This window comes from Henckelia pumila, chromosome 4 (genome assembly GCF_033568475.1).
Source record: "Henckelia pumila isolate YLH828 chromosome 4, ASM3356847v2, whole genome shotgun sequence".
NCBI lineage: Eukaryota > Viridiplantae > Streptophyta > Magnoliopsida > Lamiales > Gesneriaceae > Henckelia > Henckelia pumila.
In genome coordinates this window covers 191803749-191823453 of record NC_133123.1, presented here as the reverse complement: position 1 = coordinate 191823453, position 19705 = coordinate 191803749, and positions in this window count along the sequence as shown.

The window sequence follows — 19705 nt, the reverse complement described above, 5'->3', positions numbered from 1 at the left end:
ATGCTGGTTGTTCAACGACCGTGATCACGGAAACCTCATGTGCTCATATGATGTGATTATCATAATTACATGTACATCGTCACACAAAAATGATAATTTTTTTTTATGTTACGTTCATTTATGGCCCTGCATTGAGTACCAAGTTTTTCCATATGAGTTTTATATGCATTTTCTTGCTGAATCTTTAGACTCACTATACTTGAATGGGGCAGGTAATGATGCTATTGATGCATTCATTGATGAGTATGGAGTCGCAGCATGAAGAGAAGCAGACGGTCGGGTCGGCGAGAGATGCATGAGCATCTTGTTATGAAAACAGTTTTATTATGCACAATATTTTATTTTGATGAGATGAAAAACAAGTTTCAACATTTTATTTTGATGACCATGTTTGGCAAAGTTTGAATAATTTATTAAATTATTTTATTTTATGAAGAGAATATTACTTCCGCAAAATTTTTCTTCCGCAATATTTTTAAGTATGAATGTTTGAGTAGCGTTTCAAGAGAAATTTTGGGACGTTATAATAAGGGTACCAAAAGCTATATTCACTCTTGCAGGTCTCACAGTACAACCGGTCGAAAAGTCAATAGCAGTCGAGAGGACTACATGATATTTGGATAGTGGATGCTCCCGAAACATGACAGGAAACAAAGATCTACTGACTGAGCTTGTGCACTACAAAGGACCGAAAATCATATTTTGTGATAACTCGAAAGGTAGAACCGTGGATAAGGGTAAGATTACCCATGGTAACATTATCTTTAATGATGTCCTACTACTTGACAATCTGTGCTACAACTTGATTAGTATAAGTCAACTTTGTGAAAATGTTCAAAGTGTTGAATTCCAAAAGTACACTTGCATAATCAAATCTAGAAAAGACGATATTATGTTAGCTGGAATAAGAGAACAAAAAACCTGTAGGATAAACTGGCAATGTGAACAACCATAATCTCCTACATGCTTTATTTCTCATAGTGATAAGCATTGGTTGTGGCATAAGCGTTTAAATCATCTCAACTTCAAGTCCATTTCCAACTTGAGCAAACATGAATTAGTTACTGGCTTGCCCAAAGGAGGTTTTCATAAAAATCAGATTTGCTCTGCTTGTCAGCTAGGAAAACAGGTGAGGGCCACCTTTAAAACAAAAGGTTGTATCATCTTCCAAATGCTTAGACCTACTGCACATGGATATTTTTGGTCATATACCGGTCAAAAGCTTAGGAGGAATGAGATACACCATGTTCATAGTGAAAAATTACTCTCGTTTTACATGGGTAATCTTTTTGTCCTCAAAAGACCAAACCTCCCCTCACCTAATAAAACTTTTAAAATGTTTGCAAAATGAGAAATCTACCGGGATAAATAGAATCAAAAGTGACAGAGGTACTGAGTTTTTAAATAAAACCCTTGAATTCTATCTAAATGATCATGGAATCAGACATGAGTTATCTACTGCTAGAACACCACAGAAAAACGGTATTGCTGAGCGAAGAAATCGCACTTTAAAAGAAGAAGCTATAACTATGATTGCTGATTCAAATGTTTCTCAAATACTTTGGGCTGAGGCAATAAATATACCTTTTTACACTCAGAAGAGATCGATGATTAGCAAAAGACACAACAAAACACCATATAAGATCTGGAATAACACAAAACCTGATGTATCATATTTCAAAATTTTTGGATGTCAGTGCTTTATCCACAACAATGGCAAACATCACTTGATAGCTTTTGATGCCAAAGCAGATAAAGGTATATTCATTGGCTATTCCTCAATCAGTCAAGCTTATCGAGTGTTTAACAATAAGTCACTAATGGTCAAGGAAATCACTCATGTTATTTTTTTATGAATCTACTGTATGTGCAGATCAGCCACAATAAAATTTAAATGATCTCAATCATAGAAGGGAAAGCACCAACGTCATGGATGATAGTGATAGTGAGGACTGTCCTAGATGATCGGATCAAGAGCCCTCGACCGCTCAAATACCCATTAATGAATAACAGACCAGGAAAGATGAAATACCACCGGTAGAAGAAGATATACCCAGGGACACTACCACAAGAGTTGAAGAAGAGGTCTTACAATTTCAAGATACAGATCCTTTTGGACCATACTTCTGGTGGAACAAAGATCATCCACCCGAGTTGGTCATAGGTGACCCTTCTGCTCCTCTTAGAACTCGAAAGTAAATGATTAATGAACTATTGCATTCATTTCACAGCTAGAACCCAAAAAGATCTATGAGGCATCACTAGATGCAAGCTGGATTGAGGCAATGCAATAAGAACTTAATCAATTCACCAGAAATAAAGTCTGGAACCTAGTCCCTTGTCCCAACAATCAAAACATCATAGGAACAATATGGGTATTTTGCAACAAGCTAGATGAGCATGGAACATTCATTAGAAATAAATCTAGACTTGTTTCTCAGGTATTCAGGCAAGAGGAAGGGATTGACTTAGATAAATCTTTCGCTCCAGTCATACGACTTGAAGCCATTTGAATATTCCTAGCCTATGTTGATTACACAGACTTCAAAGTGTATCTGTAACGACCCACAATATCAAGACGGGTCTTTTCAGCGTGCTTATGTCCTCACTCACACGCACCCTGAGAAACTTCCCAGGGGGTCACCCATCCTATAATTGCCCCAAGTCAAGCACGCTTAACTTTGAAGTTCTTATGTGATGAGCTCCCGAAAAGAAGATGCACCTTCTTGATATGAGCAGAGTACATATGAAATCTTTTTAAGCTCTCCTCAACTATGTAGTCCCATACCTACACAGTCTCAGAATCCCCTCTCATTCCGGCACGGGATCGGTTCATTCATGTCTCCCTCCGCCTAGAAGCCTACCAGGAGCCGCTCATTGTTCGTGCAACCTCTTGGCACCGGCGATCACTCTCTGCCTCCTCAGCCCCGGGCGTCACATGCCCACCAGCTTCCGCTTGGTTCGTCCCCGAACCATACCGTACTAAGAGAGGTCGGCTCTGATACCATTTGTAACGACCCACAATATCAAGACGGGTCTTTTCAGCGTGCTTATGTCCTCACTCACACGCACCCTGAGAAACTTCCCAGGGGATCACCCATCCTATAATTGCCCCAAGTCAAGCACGCTTAACTTTGAAGTTCTTATGTGATGAGCTCCCGAAAAGAAGATGCACCTTCTTGATATGAGCAGTACATATGAAATCTTTTTAAGCTCTCCTCAACTATGTAGTCCCATACCTACACAGTCTCAGAATCCCCTCTCATTCCGGCACGGGATCGGTTCATTCATGTCTCCCTCCGCCTAGAAGCCTACCAGGAGCCGCTCATTGTCCGTGCAACCTCTTGGCACCGGCGATCACTCTCTGCCTCCTCAGCCCCGGGCGTCACAGTATCATATGGATGTCAAATCAGCATTCCTCAATGGATTACTCCAGGAAGAAGTCTATGTAGAGCAACCTCTAGGGTTTGTAAATCCTACTACACTTGATTATGTTTTAAACTTGATAAGGCTCTCTACTATTTGAAGCAGGCTCCCATAGCATGTATGATATTTTATCCCAATTCGTACTCAATCATGACTTCGAGATTGGAACGATTGATAAGACTTTATTTAAATTTTCCAAAGGAGATAATATATTGCTCATTAAAATTTATGTGATTATATAATATTTGGGTCAACTAACCCCGGATTATGCGAGAAATTTTCTAAGCTCATGCAGGAACAATTTGAGATGAGTATGATGGGCGAGCTAAGCTTCTTCCTCGGATTACAAGTTAAACAACTTGATAAGGGGATATTTATAAATCAAGCCAAATATGCTAAGAAACTTATCAAGAAGTTTGGAATGGAAAATTTCTCGACCTCTTCTACTCCTATGAGCGCAACCATCAGACTTGACAAAGATGAAGCAGGAGCACTGGTAGAAGTAAATATGTATCGAGGACTCATCGGATCTCTACTTTATCTTACTGCTAGTCGACTGAATATTATGTTTGCAGTTTTTTTATGTGCTAGATTCCAGGCAGCACCTAAACAATCACATTTCATTGCCGCAAAACGCATTCTTAAATATCTAAAGGGCACTTCGGATGTGGTTCTTTGGTATCTCAAAGACTCAAGCTTTAACTTAATTGGCTATTCAGATGAAGACTTTGGTATCTCAAAGACTCAAGCTTTAACTTAATTGGCTATTCAGATGAAGACTATGCAGGTTGCAAGATTGATAGGAAAAGCACCAGTGGATCTTGCCAATTTATTGGCGACCATTTAATTTCATGGTTTATAAAAAAGTAGACATCTATTGTTACCTCGACCGCTGAAGCAGAATAGTACTTAGTGGCCGGTAGTTGTTGCGCACAAATACATTGGATTCAGCAACAACTCCGCGATTATAGAATCCGGTCGAGTGAAGCACCAATATTCTGTGACAACACAAGTGCAATTTCTATTACCCTCAACCCTATGATGCATTCAAGAACAAATAACATTGATGTACGTCACCACTTCATCAGGGATCATGTGCTGAAGAAGGATATCAAGCCGGAATATATCTATACCGATCAGCAAGCAGGAGATATATTCACCAAGTCACTCCCCGACGCTAAGTTTTCATATTTTTTAAATATTATTGGCTTATTATTTAAATTAACATGCACATTTTTAGGGAGAACTTGTTATCGCACTATTCATTCATGCATATAGTTAGTCCTTATTGATTGTCACTTATTCTTAAGTAAAAAAACAATCTCACAACACAAAGAAGTACAAGAACTTAGAGTTACCCATTTCATTTAAATAACAACTTCTACATTTTAAATCTCCCTTTTCACTCTCGCTTTCCACCTATTCATCCACATGATAAGATCTGGGATGGCAGATCTTACATAGCCGTCAGAGATACAAATCTTTCTCAGTTCCTCACGCTCTGTGAAAAGCATGAGGCATAGGAAACTCTCAGTATCAAAGATGTCTTCACGGTTGGTTATGCTAAGCAACCGCTTATAGTGACATTCCCTCTCCCTGAAGCGGCGGATAGTAGTTGGAGAAGTATGAAAGATAGGAGAAAATATAAAGCTTTGCAAACTATCTACCTATAGCCATGTCTCCAAAAAAGAATGGAAAACCTGATCTTTGTATTCCTTCTTGCGAGATGCAAGCACCTCTGAGTAAAATTCCGCTTCAAGATCACGTTGAGCAGGCATTCTTTGCTTAAGTACAAAAGGTTTTCAAAATTCCGAATGGGTATCTATGAGCTTACTCTTCGGTGTTTATAGCCAAATGGTAGAAGACGAGGAATCTTCTATCTTTTCATCTCCACCGCCACTCTATCTCTAGTCGTAATAATAGTGCATTTAACTTGGTATGCGTGTATGTTTGCATTAAGGATGGATACTTGATGGGACGCAGTTTAGAAAAACGAGTCATTTCATATATAAAATCATCCATACACACATACTTATGATAATGCAAAGAAATAGAGGAATCATACTATTACTAAGATCGAATAAATATTATAGTTTCTTTTATTATTTCCCTATCTATCGACTTATTACAATCATTTAGCGACCGGATCATCCCGAAGCCGGATGCTCTAGGGTAGTCGATATCATAAGTCCAAATGCGATGCAGCTCTCTCGGTTCGGCATCCAGCATCAAAAGAAGGATACCTACAGGTTTGAATATATCCTGAGTGTTGGAAGTCCTCATCACCCTATTGAATCATCGCTCCATAGAACCAAAGTACCGAGCAGCAGCAACTGAGATTGTACGAGCTCGAGGAGAACGGATGAAGCGAAGCACGTTCACCTTGTGTCACACACGCATCGTACTGTTAAAGACTCGATCTTCAATTTTATGTTTCCGGCCATGCAAAGCAGCTTCATACAACACTTCACGCCAATCTCTCTCAGGTTCTGTCATTTCTTTTGGAGTGAATTCAATGTTTTCTTGTATCACACATATATACATAAGCACGCCCTATAGTAGTCATAAGTCATTCAGTTGTCACGTCGTCATTTAATACACCATCCTTTGAAATCGTGTATCTAATAACTTATCTGATATGATGCCTTACTATTTCTATAACCAGTCAAGTATAGACCTTGGTAATCACGAACGCCGTCATTGTGACTATTTTCTACCATCATAGCGAATTATAGGGTCTAAGTGGAACTAGTAGAGAGATTATATCTCAACCGCCCATTTGTGTACAAGTACTGTTTGGCGCGATATTTCAAATTTCAAATTTCAAAATCTTATCTCTAGTACTGCCACATCGGATTATATTTTTGATTTATCCAACACTATTATTATAGATACATATATATATATATATATCTCTCTTGCGATCAAACTTTTTCATCCTAACTATCTTGTATTCTCGTACAATCACTTGATCTTTTGCCAAGATTTTATTTCAGGTCACCACCATGTCTATCAAGAAGACTTTCTTAGGAATCAATATCGAAGTTGTTCACTCCGTGAATAATGCGGGCATATCAGAGATCTTCAAAATGCTGGAAGCCTCCGGTCTTTGAAAATTTCTTGGTGGTTGTTCCACTTTCAGTCTCCCAATTGTCAAAAAATTCTTTGCATCAGCCAAAATATCCCACGGGAAGATCATCTGTGTTGTCAAAGGGAGCAAACATTTGTTTGATTAACATTTTTTTGGAAGCGCCTTTGACCTGCCCACCAAGGGTTTGACAAAATGCTCCGAGCTTCCTGACGGAAATGCTTCAAAATGGGCTATAGAATTCTCAATAGATGGAGCCCAGATCAAAATTCCGGCCCTCAAACAGAACATCAAAGTTCCGTACCGACTGTTGGAAAATATTGTGGCCAAAAATCTCCTTGCCAAGGCTGGATCTTATGACAAAGTTACCCTTGAAAAATTCCAGTATATGGCTGTAATCGCCTCAAAGATCAACATCAACTTGTTTGACATTCTTTACACCACTCTTTGTGATATGATTAAGGGAAAAGGACAATCAGAAGGTTTAGCTCTTCAAATTTTCCATATTCTCAGTCTTCTAAGAGTCAATTTATCTGACACAGAACCCCTCCATGCCGCAAAATGGCTGAATGAGGCCACAATTCTTAAGTTTTTGAAGAAAAACCAAGCAACTTCTGACACCCTTCGAGAGATTAAGCAATAAATCGGGGCCATGAAAGTTGCACAAGCAGTTGTGACCAAGAAACACTCCATAATCCTCAAAGGTAAAGTGGGTTTTGTCGCTGAGGATGAAGAATACGCAATGGATCATGCTCCAATTGTTCAAGTATTCGTAACGTCTCCCCCTACCAAGAAAGCTGAGGTTACTCGGACCAAGAAGCTTAAATCCATCTCTGATATCTCATCCTTGCCCACATAGCAAACCAAGCCAACTTTGGAAATCCCATTAGTTGAGGAAGTTCCAAGACCATCATCGGTCGAAGTAACAACACAACTCACAGCGGTCGTTAGCCAACTCATCACGGCCGACTCATCTCACCTCACACGACCGATGAGTGGGATCAATATTGCTGAACCTAGTGCTCCAGCTCCTCCACAAGTTCCTACTACTGATCCCAACAAAGGCAAAGCAGTGATGCCACCAAGAGTCATGCCCCCATCAGTCGGGAAAGTTGAAGCTACTCTCATTCTATCTCAAATCCTTGGGGCTGTTTGATTAAAGATGCGAGAGTTTGACGACTGGTTCCACCATCGAACCTCAGTCACCTTCTCTCAGATTTTACAGGACAATAGCTTTGCCAAACTGGCTGAGCTCGAAGACAAAATGTTGGTCCTTATTTCAACCACTGTTAATGAACAAGCTTTGGGAAGGCACAAACTGGTGGATATACAGCTTTGTGACTGTTTACTTCGCTGCATCATTTCCCACAAACTGGTGGATATACAACTTCGTGACTGTTTACTTCGCTACATCATTTCCGAACGAGAAACCAACTTTGATTCTCTCAAAAGACTGCAACCGATGATTTTGAAGTTCTTGAACGGTTGAAACAAAGTTCCAGGTAACTGGTGATTTTCTTCGCCAATCTAGGATCAAGCATGAAATTAGCTCAAACCTCACTGATGCATATGTCGAAGCCTATTTCACAACAATCAAATAAATGCTTCCTACAATGGACACACTGGATGACACCAACATAGATGAACCGATATTTGGTCCAGAGGAAGAAATATTCCTAGGCATTCGAAGTGATCCTACTGCAGTTCCAACTTCATCATCTACCGCACATTTATCACCTGACGCAGCACCCAACTATCTTACAGCACAGGTCATTTCACCTGTTGTTCCAGTCTTTACCACTGTTGTAGAAGCCATTTCCGAACAAATTCAGGTACACTCCAAACCATCATCTCCTCATATTGAAACAGGTCCTACATTGGAACTTCCACTGTAAAAAATTCCATTAACCTAAGTTATGAGGTCGTCAAATCAATGACAGAGTTCGAGCTGTTCAAGGCCCCCACAACACAAATGGAAATATAAGCTGGTCATTTTAGCTCCTCTGCACAAACCATTTTTGAGGAACCACCTCCAACGTCTACTCAACTTCCTGATCAAGCAATCTCCACCGAGAACATGAATGAAGACGACGAAGTCTCTCCTATTCTACCAGTTCTTGAAGACACCACCGGTAGCCAAGTGAAAGCAAGTCTTGCATCTCCTCACACTTCAAGCTCCAGTTCAGAATCCACTCCTAAAGAAGAAATGCATGCCACTTCTAACTAGTGTCGTTGCTTGAGGAAATGGTTTTTTTTTAAACCATCCTCAGAAGCGTTGTGAGCTGTAGTAACTAAGAATAGGGATTGAGCATAGTCTAGGATCATTAAGCAAATCACTGCTAATAAGTGGCGTAGGCCTTTGGAACTTCAAATGGTTATTAAGTTGTTTTTGAAGGTACCATCGTTCAGTAATACTACTGATTTGGGTATAAATGTAGATTAACTCGCTCTGACGGTCCATATGTGATTGTTGAGGAGATTGGTAATTTGTTTTATCATTTGGGCATGGCGCAGAGTTGTTAGTGATACATGATGGGTTTCATGTGTCGATGTTGTGGAAGTATGGGTCAGATTCATCTCATATCTTGTGGACTAACGAGGTAGAATTTTATAGTCCCTTAGCTATCTTATTTAGAAGAATTTAGTGTTTAGTCACTAAATATTCTGAGGACTTGTGAATTTTTTAAGAGCTCGATTCTATATTATATGTGCTAAGCTTAATTAATAAATAGACATTAAGCGTAGTCTTATTGTGAGGAAGCATTTAATTTATGGTCGAGATCGACATAAATTATTTATTGGTTTTAGGGACTCTATTTCTTGAAATTCTAACGTAGGGTATAAGTTTAGCAATATGTAAGATGTGCAATAACTTAAAGATCTAAGGATTGGTAGGTTGTAGAACTTATCGGTTGCGTTAGGATACGTTTTTAGGTTGTAAATTTAGATCGAAAGTAAATTTGAGAAGTGATAAAATTTCATCGAGGATAAGACCACTTGGGAACAAATAAGAATTTTGAATTTTATATTGCAGTAAGAGTTAGTCAGATCCTTGATGATATAGATATCAGTAAGCATCAAGAGTGTGCATCAGAAGCTAATTAGCGTCAACTCATGTTGGGTGCAAGGTAATAAGATTTAGTGTTGATTTGGTTGCTTGAATCCGAACCTAGTTCATTAAGTCTTGAATTTCGAGGACGAAATTCCATTTAAAGGGGGAAAGAATTGTAGCACCTAAAATTCTAATCTACTAAATCGCATGCAATAAATTTAATAAAGATTAAGATTATTATTTTTATGTTTAATTGATTTAAATTTTTTATTTGAATTACGTGTTAATAAAATATTAATTATTTATTTAAAGGACTTTATTTTACTAACTATTAAATTAATTCCTTTAATTGTTTAGGTTTACTCATTTAAATTATTTTATTATACCACTTATTGGTTTTAAAGATTTTAAAAGCTTAATCCTGCTTATTTAAATGATGTTAATTATTTAGTTTATTCATTTAAATGAAATTAACTATTTCTTTTACTTATTTAAAAATTACTTGAGCTTATTGGATAGTTATTTAAATGATTTTAACTGTTAAACTTATTTATTTAAATATTTTGATTGTCCAATTTATTTATTTTAAATAACTTAATTCTAGCGATTAGCCGCCTTAAATTATTTTAAATATCTAGCTTATTTAATTAAAAGTTTTTAACTGTCCGAGCCATTTTAAAGGTTTTATTTTGCTTGTGTATTTATTTAAATGACTTTTAATCGTTCGTCAAGTTTGTTTAAATTATTTTAATCGCTCTTTTTATTATTTAAATATTTTATTTATCGTTGTGACATCAAAATGTTTAAGTATTGAAAATTAGCATTTTCAAACCCGATAAATAGAATTTAAGTATTTAATTCTTGAATTTCCAAACTATGAATTTTTACGGGAAATTTGGGCCTAACACTTATAAAATACTACATATTATATTTTATGTATTATGTTTCTACTCGCTTAATCATATGTGTTGACCTGGCCCATAAAGGATTATGCTAAACCAAATTAGATCGGCCATTAAAAGAATTTTCAGGCCCAATCTCGACCCAAAGGAAGGGATTTCCACAGCCCAAGTTCCGGCCCATCCTCATTTTCCCTTCTCCAAGCTTTAGCCGATGGAACCCGTTTCTTTCTCCCCTCTCCATTTCTTTTCCTGTTCTCGATCGGCACTCTCACTTCTCCTCCTTCAACCATCGGCCGCGGCAGCAGGGAATTTTCCCGGTGAAGTTTATCCTCCAGGCGAGCTGCTCGAGTTCCTCCATCCTTCCTTAGCTCGGCCTACAGCTATCGAGCTCCTCCCCATTTCTGATCTTTCACGGTTTAGGCAAGATTTATGGGTTTCTTTGGCCACCAAGTAGATTAATACGATTGTTTGCTTGTTTCTTGCTTGATTTTCGTCATTTTTGGATTTAAGAATAGCAACTCGTTTTATTTCCGATTTCTTGTTGGGCCGTTCGAAGTCCCTATTCTCTGTGTGTTTAGCTAGGCATTTTTTCCAGGCTCCTTTTGATGTGTCTCTCGTACTCATGGTCGGTGTGTATATGTTTCTTGTGATGAATGGAGCTGTTTTGTTGAGTCTCGAGTTTTTGTGCATTGCGCCGCGCCCCCTCCCCTGTTCGCGAAATCTTCTGTCATGTGCGTGAGTTTGCGTTGATTGAGTTTTGTTTGTCAATCGGATGGTGATATAGGGGCTACCATGGGTGAGAAAGTAGCTCACATGGTGGAGCAAATGTTGAGGTGAGGGGCTGTTGATCGGATGTTGTAGGAGCTGGGTTTTCTGGGAATTGGCTTGGGGCAGGACTCTCGCGAGCTGGGTTTTGGCTCGAGGTCAGGGGCTGCTTCGAGCAGGGCATTTGGTTTGGGTTGAGGATCAAGGGTCGGTCTTAGAGGGTCAGGGGCAGGGCTGATAGTCGTGTTTTGTTTGCATGTTTTAATGTTATTTTGTCAGTAGTTTGCATTCATTTATTTGTGTTTGTTCATGTTTTATTTTAGTTTTGTCTTTTGCGTGCATTTACATTCATAACGTACTCTCGGGTTTAATGGGTAGGGAATTTCAAGTTGAAGAAAGGAAGGCAGAATGTTGGCCAAAACTCATGCGCTCGATCCCACATACTCATAGGATCGAGCGCAACATCTGGATTTTTAAGGCAATGAGAACTCCATTTTGCGCGCGCTCGAGCGAATGTACTCGCGCGATCGAGCGCGGCCGAGAAGTTTTCAAAACAGAGAGTCCGCATATTTTGACGCACTCGAGCGGACGTATTCAATGCGCTCCAGCGCACGAGGCTGTTCGGGAAGATTTTTATAATTTTGGAAACTCTTTTATTTTGGACTCTAGGCTTTATTAGGTTTTTAATTCCGTTTTTTGAGGATTATTATCAGATTTTGAACAACCTCTTAGGCGGCTAGGTTTTGTTCTTTCAATTTTCTCTCTAGTTTTTTTCTCTTCTTTGAATTTTTATTGATTTGGTGATGAATCGTTGTAGCTAAATCTTTTTACTTGGTTGAGGGAGACGAAACCTTGATATAATTTATTCATGAGATTCGATTTGCATTGTTTAATTCTTGTTAAGTATCAATATCTGATCTGGTTTATTTCATGTTTGTATGCGAGATTTTAGGACTGTTCATCTTAGGATTTTGTTTTGCAAACTATAGCTAAATTAGAATTCAAATCCGTAATTGTTTGAATTAACTAATTTGCGAAGCAACTACGTTTGATACTTTCTGCTGTTGAATTTATTGAATCGTAGGGTCAAGTATTGACTAGGCTAAATACAACCGCTGGTGTTTGTGTTGTCTAGGTTCATCTGTTTTACTAGTTTGAATGGCATCATAAATTTAAATCTAGATCGCTGAAATCCGGGTTAATTTATTGATAAGGGTTAATCTTGAATGTTGTTTTCTAATTAGCTAAACTTAAGGTGAAACAGGAATTTGGTTTCTAATGATGAATATTTGATATGATTAATTATTTTTAGGGAATCGATGAATGAAGAATGAATATCAAGGGTGTAGTTGACCGATACCAAGTCTCGTCTCCTATTGATTTCTCTAGTTTAATTTTCAATCTTACATGTTAGTGATCTTATTTATTTTAATTGCTTAAAATTTTCAGTAGTTAATCCAAATCTCAAAAACCCCCCCTTTTATTTATTTCTAGTATTTTAAAAACACAATTAAATTTACCTTTCCTCGTGGGAACGATCCCTACTCACACTACTACATTTTTAGTGATTATCTAATTGAGTTGGGTAATTTGAGCGTGACACGATTAAGCGCTACCAAGGGCCTGCCCTTTTGAGTCATTAGGCTCGGCAAATGCAGTTTTAGTGGTTTAAATAGGGTCTTGGTGTAGTACCTAAAATCCAAATCTACTAATTCGCATATATTAAATTAAATAAATATTATGGTTATTATTTTTAAGTTTAATTGATTTAAATTCTTTATTTGAATTATGTGTTACTAGAATATCATTTATTTATTCAAATGATTTTGTTGTGCAACTTATTTATTTTAAATATTTTAAAGGTATAAGCTTGCTTATTTAAATGATTTTAATTAATTATTTAGTTTTTTCATTTAAATGATTTTAAATACCTAGCTTATTTAGTTAAATTCTTTTATCTATCCAAATCATTTTAAAGGTTTTTATACTGCTTGTGTATTTATTTAAATTAATTTTAAATGTTTGTCTAGTTGTTTAAATTATTTTAATCGCTCTGCTATTTTTTTTAAATATTTCATTTATTGCAGTGACATCAAAATATTTAAAGTGTTGATTTTAATTTCTAAGATAGTTCCTAAATTCATTTTCAATATTTATGATTTTAATTGCTTGGATTTTTTTAATTGCTTAAGTTTCCTTTAAAGTTTAAGTGCTCAAATATTTTAAGTTATTATTATTGAAATTTTTGAGGCAGTGACTTCCGGTTCCGGTGCTTGGCGATGGCGGATTTCGGCGGTAAATTCCAAGATTTATTATTTTAAAAGTTTAGTAGGGAGGTAGGAGGAAATTAGATGAGAGTTCGGAAGTTAGAAGTTTCCGGGTATCAGAAATCATTTTTCTTATTATTGCAATATTGGGCTTATTCTTTAACTTTTTCAAAAGTTAGAATTTTCATAAACCCGGATTAGTAAAACTCAATTTAATATTTTAATTTGGGGTTTTTAAACTTAGGAATTTTATTAGTGTAAGTTAGTAGGCAAAGTTGTAGTACTTTAAAGTTGTACTTTTAAAGCAACACTCATACCTACTTTTAATTACTTACACCTATACTTACACACACATGTACACACTACACACTTCAATTTTAAACACAATAAAACATTTTTGGGAAACCCTAGTCTTTCAAACAAATCAAAGAGCCGCCCCATTCTTCTCTCCTCTCCCATTCTCTTTTTTGATCGGCCACCCCATCCTCCAAGCTCCAGCCGCCGCCGCCTCCTGCCGCCCCCGCCGTCGCCGGAGGACCACCTAAGGAGGTTGTTCTTGAAGTTAGTCAAGTGTTTCCAGTCTTCATCCCTCTCATTTCGTTTTTCTTGGGTTTTTGGTAGGCAAGGCAAGTATGAGCATTCCTTGGGCACTCAAGCTAGCTATTATGTTCTTGCTCCTAGCTTTTTCTTAAATTTCAAAATGATTATGATTTTTCAACATGTAGGGCTCGATTTTACCTCTGAAAATTCAGATTTGTATGTGTGATTTTCGAATTTATGCTTTGGCTTGGGTTTTAAGTTGTTGTATGGTGATTTGTGATTCGAGGCATGAGGTATTTTGAATGTTTGATGTAATTTCGATTTTTCCAGAAGTTATGTGCCCTAGAATTAGAAAGTTTGCATGTGTAAGGGCTGGAATTGAAGTGAGTTTGAAGCATTTTTAATGATTGCATTGATTTGCATTGATCTTGATTGATTATTCATGAGTTTGACGCATTTTGGTGCATGATCATGTGATTTTCGAAATGTGGAGTTAGAGTGTGGTTGAGGGCTGCCTAAGTGTTTGTGAAAAGTCCTAAGACATGTCTATGGGTGTGTTTGGTGGTTTGGAAGGAGTTAAAGGCAAGGGAAAAGGGCTTGGGATGGTTTCCTCCAAGTAGAAGGGTTGTAAGGTGTGATCTCCATGGGCAGGGCAGTTCTGTTTTCGGGGCAGGGAAGGAACTGAACGAGATCTGGGCGTGGTTAGGGCTGGTCCTAGGTCTAGGTTATGATGTTGTGGTCGCGTCGGTATAAAATGGGCTCATTTCGGTTAAGTATTCAATGAGTTATGGGTCTTTGAAATTGAGGTGTCGGTGCAGAATTTTTGGAAGAAATAAGGGGCTGTCCAAAGTTGAGTTTTGTATGCATTGATTGAGCTGTCAAATGAGGATACAATCTGGTCCTAGAGGTTGTTTGTAGTGTATGGAAAGTGTCGGTTCGAGCGGGGTCGAATTCGGTTAAGGTAAGAATGAGACATGGGCTTTTGGGTGTGATTGCTCGGGTTATGCCTTGGTTTGAGCAATAGAGTTAAGTATGTGTCTTAGCACCTAGGGGCAGCCACTCTCCCACCCTATGTCCACAACTTTTTGTTGATTCTCATCTCCTAAAGTTGCGTACTTGTATGTTTGAGTTTCTTGCTTGATCATTGAGTAAATATTTTCAAGTACATTACATCTACATATGCATGCTGAATTTTTATATCAAGGCAAGAAAGAAAGTATGAAAGAAAATATTTTTATGAACGAAGTGAGATGATTGTGACTATAAAAATGACGTGTATGTGTGAGGTTGGGAGACGTTCTGACCTACCTTACCAAAGGATGTGTATGTGTGGGGTTGAGAAACTTCTTGACCTACCTTACCAAATATAAACGTGTATGTGTGGGGTTAAGAGAAATCTTGGCCTCCCTTACCAATCACAGGGCAAGACGAGTTTGGGAGATATCTTGACTGCCTTGCGGCATAGTGCACTGCAGCCATGATCATGATCGTAATCACAGGATCACAATTCAAGGATCTAAGTTCTCAGTTTCAGTTTAAATATCAATTGACTCGTCTTATTGCATTCAGTTTTCAGTCATGCATGAGTTTCAGATAAGTTAAGAAAGTTCAAGAGTTGCATAGCTTGAGTTGGCATGTGTTCATCATTTACATGTTGTCTCATTCTCTTGTAGCATGCGCATTTTTACAGCTTAAGTTTCAAGTCTATTATGTACAGTATTTTGAGTATTACTGCAGTTATTTTAAACCCTTGTTATTACACTGTTTATACTTGTTGAGTCATTAGACTCAGTATGATTGTTTGTTTGCCAGGTGAGGAGGAGTTCCTGGGGACCGAGGGGCAGGATCCTTGGGGTTGAAGCCGCCGGCGATGCAAGGCCCTATGACCGTCGCTACTTTTATGCTCCGCATAAGACTATGATTGTAGTAAAGAATTTTAGTTTGAGTACTTTCAGTTTAGCCAGGATGTGTTCTCCCTGTGCTTAAATTTTAGTCTTTCAAATTGTTATTGCTATTATTGCAACCGTGTGGGGTTGTCTTTTTCCGTTTGTGATTTATGATTATCGCAGTTAGGATTTTTACCAGTCGTTTATTTCATTTTGTTAGAATTGTTGTGTGTGACAGAGTGGCTTTTTTTTTACTTTCAAACAAGTCATGGCTAATTTTTTTATAAATCTGTATTTTCTTTATTATTTAAATTTAAGTTTAGAGGTTAGGGTCGTTTCAGTTGGTATCATAGCACGGTCTTGGTTTGGGCTGAGCCTACTACCGGTTGCCGAAACTGAAGGGATCTCGCCTCAAGGTCTGTAAGTTTTAATGAATTTATATGGTAGTCGTAATTGATTTATTGCTTTAAATGTTTTGATGTCATCTTTTTAAGAATATTTTCAAAATAGATGTTTAAATCATTTAAATGTGTAATTTCAGTGTTTAATTTTGTTTAAAAATTTCTGTTAGTAGTTTTAAAGTGTACCATTCAAATGTTTATTTTTTTTAGCATGCGACTTCAAGTTAAACGGAGTTGGTGTACCAATATTCCTTTCAGTTTTGGACAGTACAGGAGAATTGTTTGAGTTATTAGGTAGTGTTAACAATTCTTGATGAGATTGTAGGAGTTGGTTGAAAACATTAAACTTGCGCATTAAGAAATATTAATTGATGTGTCCTTGTAGTAATTTATTCTCTTATGGATGGAATTTAGTCGGATAAACTAAGTGTATAGTTTGCTTAGAAAGTTATAGATGTATGTTTTGTCAGTTAAGTTGTGAATCGAACTGGTGTGAAGACTTGAGGTATATACTTCGTTTATATTATTATGGATAGTTTGAGTTTTTTTTTCTTTTGTTATATGGGCAAAATATGATTCTGGAAATAGTGAGTCGGTTACTATAAGCCTTTAAATTATATGAACTATTATTCCAATCATTAATTCCTTTTTCCTCTTTTGTGCCCATATCAATTGCAACGAATACTTTTGAGTATCCGAAATTTCTTTGCACATCCTTTGTTCATTTATGGATTCGTATGCCATCAGTGAACGTTGTATTCTACTACTTTGACAAAGGTTGATCTTTTAATAAGACTTTATTCTTATCTCACACTTCTTGAAATTTTTCTTCGGTTCTAGAGTCACATGTTGATGTGAGTGAGATTCATTTTGTCCTTATTTTCAGTGATCTACTTATTTTGTGGTTGGCATTTGAATATGTCTTGGGACCGTTGTTTCCCCTTATTATTGACTTGTGTGGACTTCTCTCGACTGAAGTCACATCGATTGCTCTCAATCATGCTTTGATTATTTGAGCATGATTTCATTACTCATGGATGAATGATCACGAGATTTGTATCTTGTTGGCTCATATTCATTATTCTTGGAGCCTCCATTATTATTCACACATCCCTAGAATTTAATTATGATTTGGTTGTTTTCACTTATCTAGATTTTCATTTTCATCTTGTTTTGTTTGTAATGCTTGCATCATTTCTTTTCACATTAAGCAGCATTACTTGTATTTATGTTTCCTTTCATGATCCATCATGATGAGGATTTGAGTGGATCATAATTTCAATTATTATTTCAAATTCTTGTGTAGAGAATTGGCTCGTAGCCGCTTAGTGAGAGTTTAGACTGTTGGAATTTAGCATTTATACTAGATAAAATCCTAAGTTATTGTTGTGATCCTAGGGGTAGCTACTATCTGTATTTAGTTCTAGTGAGTAGATTGCTAGGTAGTAAATTATTTAATTGGGTTGTTTTTCAATTTTAAATAGGATCGTTAAGAGTAAACAGATTATTTTAATGGGTGAACAATTTCGAGATAGGAAATAGAGTTGTCCCTAGAGACTTTTGGGTACTTTATATTAGCATTCTAAGGTTTTGTGAATGTCAACCGGTAGGACTATTGCACCAACTATGGGAACAAAATGACGAATAGAATATTCAAGTGGTTTACCGGATAAGCTGTAGATTTATTTACCGGTGAAATACTAAGGTACTAGAGGAATACTGAGGAAGCATATACGATCGGGTTACAAACTCTTCAAGGTGCCTAATTGGGTACTAAGTTCTTGAAATATAAATTCAGGTTATAGATATAATAATTTGGGAATTTTGGATTTTCGAACTTGCTGTCGAGTTGAACTAGGGATTCGAGAAATGTCTTCAGGCGATATGTAAGAATTGTTTGGTACTTAGAGGCTATCTAATCCAATAAGTGGATAATTACTCGTGGTATAATTTGACTTGATGTGTAAATATGGATCTCCTAGTCGTTGCGTCTGGGATAGAAAAGGTGAATAAATCCGTTGGAAGATTTTAACTAAGAATTAAACTTTCGCTAGAATCAAGAATGCCTAAGAGACGAAAGTATAAATTGGTGAATGGATAATTGGGATCTGTGTAGTTGCCTATTTGGATTCTTTATATTATTGGATAACATCTTGGAGCTAAGAAACAATGGATTATATGGTTATATTTTCTTATCAAGGATTAGATTAGATTTATTTAGAGAAATGGGTCAATCAATCCTAAGTTGAGGAGAGTCATTTGCTCCACTTAAAGTTTAGCTGAACTAGAGTCGTTGCTTAAGAGAATTTTAATCATCCATAGAGGCGTTGTGAGATGCAGTAACTAATAAGGGATTGAGCATAGTCCAAGAGCATTAAGCAAATCATCGCTAATAAGTGGCGTAGACCTTTAGAATTTCAAAATGGTTGTTAGGTTGTTTTTGAAGGTATCATTATTCGGTAGTACTATTGACTTGGGTATATAAGAAAATTAACTCGATTTGTCGGTCTTTATGCAATTGTTGAGGAGATAGGTAATTTGTTTTATCATTCGAGCTGCCACAAAGTTGTTAGTGATACATGATGGGTTTTCTATATCGATGTTGGGGAAATATCGGTCAGATTCATATCTTATTTTGAGGTCTAACGAGGTAGAATTGTATAATCCCTTAGTTATCCTATTTAGAAAAGTTAAGTGTTTAGTTGCTAAGTATTCTGGGAACTTGTGGATTTCTCAAGAGTTCAAGTTCTGGATTATATGAGTTAAGTTTAACTGTTGAATAGACATTAAACATAGTTTCGTGGTTATAAAGCTTCTAATTTATGATAAAGATTGAAATAAATTCTTTATTGGGTATACAGAACTTTAATTCTTAGAATTTGCGATCCAGGGTTTAAGGTTATCGAACCAAGGCAGATATAAGATATTTTAGGACTTTAGGTGATGAATTAAAACTTTTAAAGTCACATGGGAGCAGTGATTTGAAATCTCTCTTTGGAAGCAATCATTTGGGAACAAATAAGAATTGTGAATATGTATTGCAGTAAGAATTAGTCAGATTCTTGATGATATAAACACTAATAAGTATCAGAGTGTACATCGTAAGCTATTTAGCGTCAACTCATGTGGGTGCTCGGTAAGAAAATTTAGTGTCAACCGGGTCTAATGTATCTGAACCTAGTTAGTAAATCCTGAATTTCGAGGACGAAATTCCATTTAAGGGGGGAAGGAATTGTAGTACCTAAAATCCAAATCTACTAATTCGCATATATTAAATTAAATAAATATTATTGTTATTATTTTTAAGCTTAATTGATTTAAATTCTTTATTTGAATTATGTGTTAATAGAATATCATTTATTTATTCAAATGATTTTG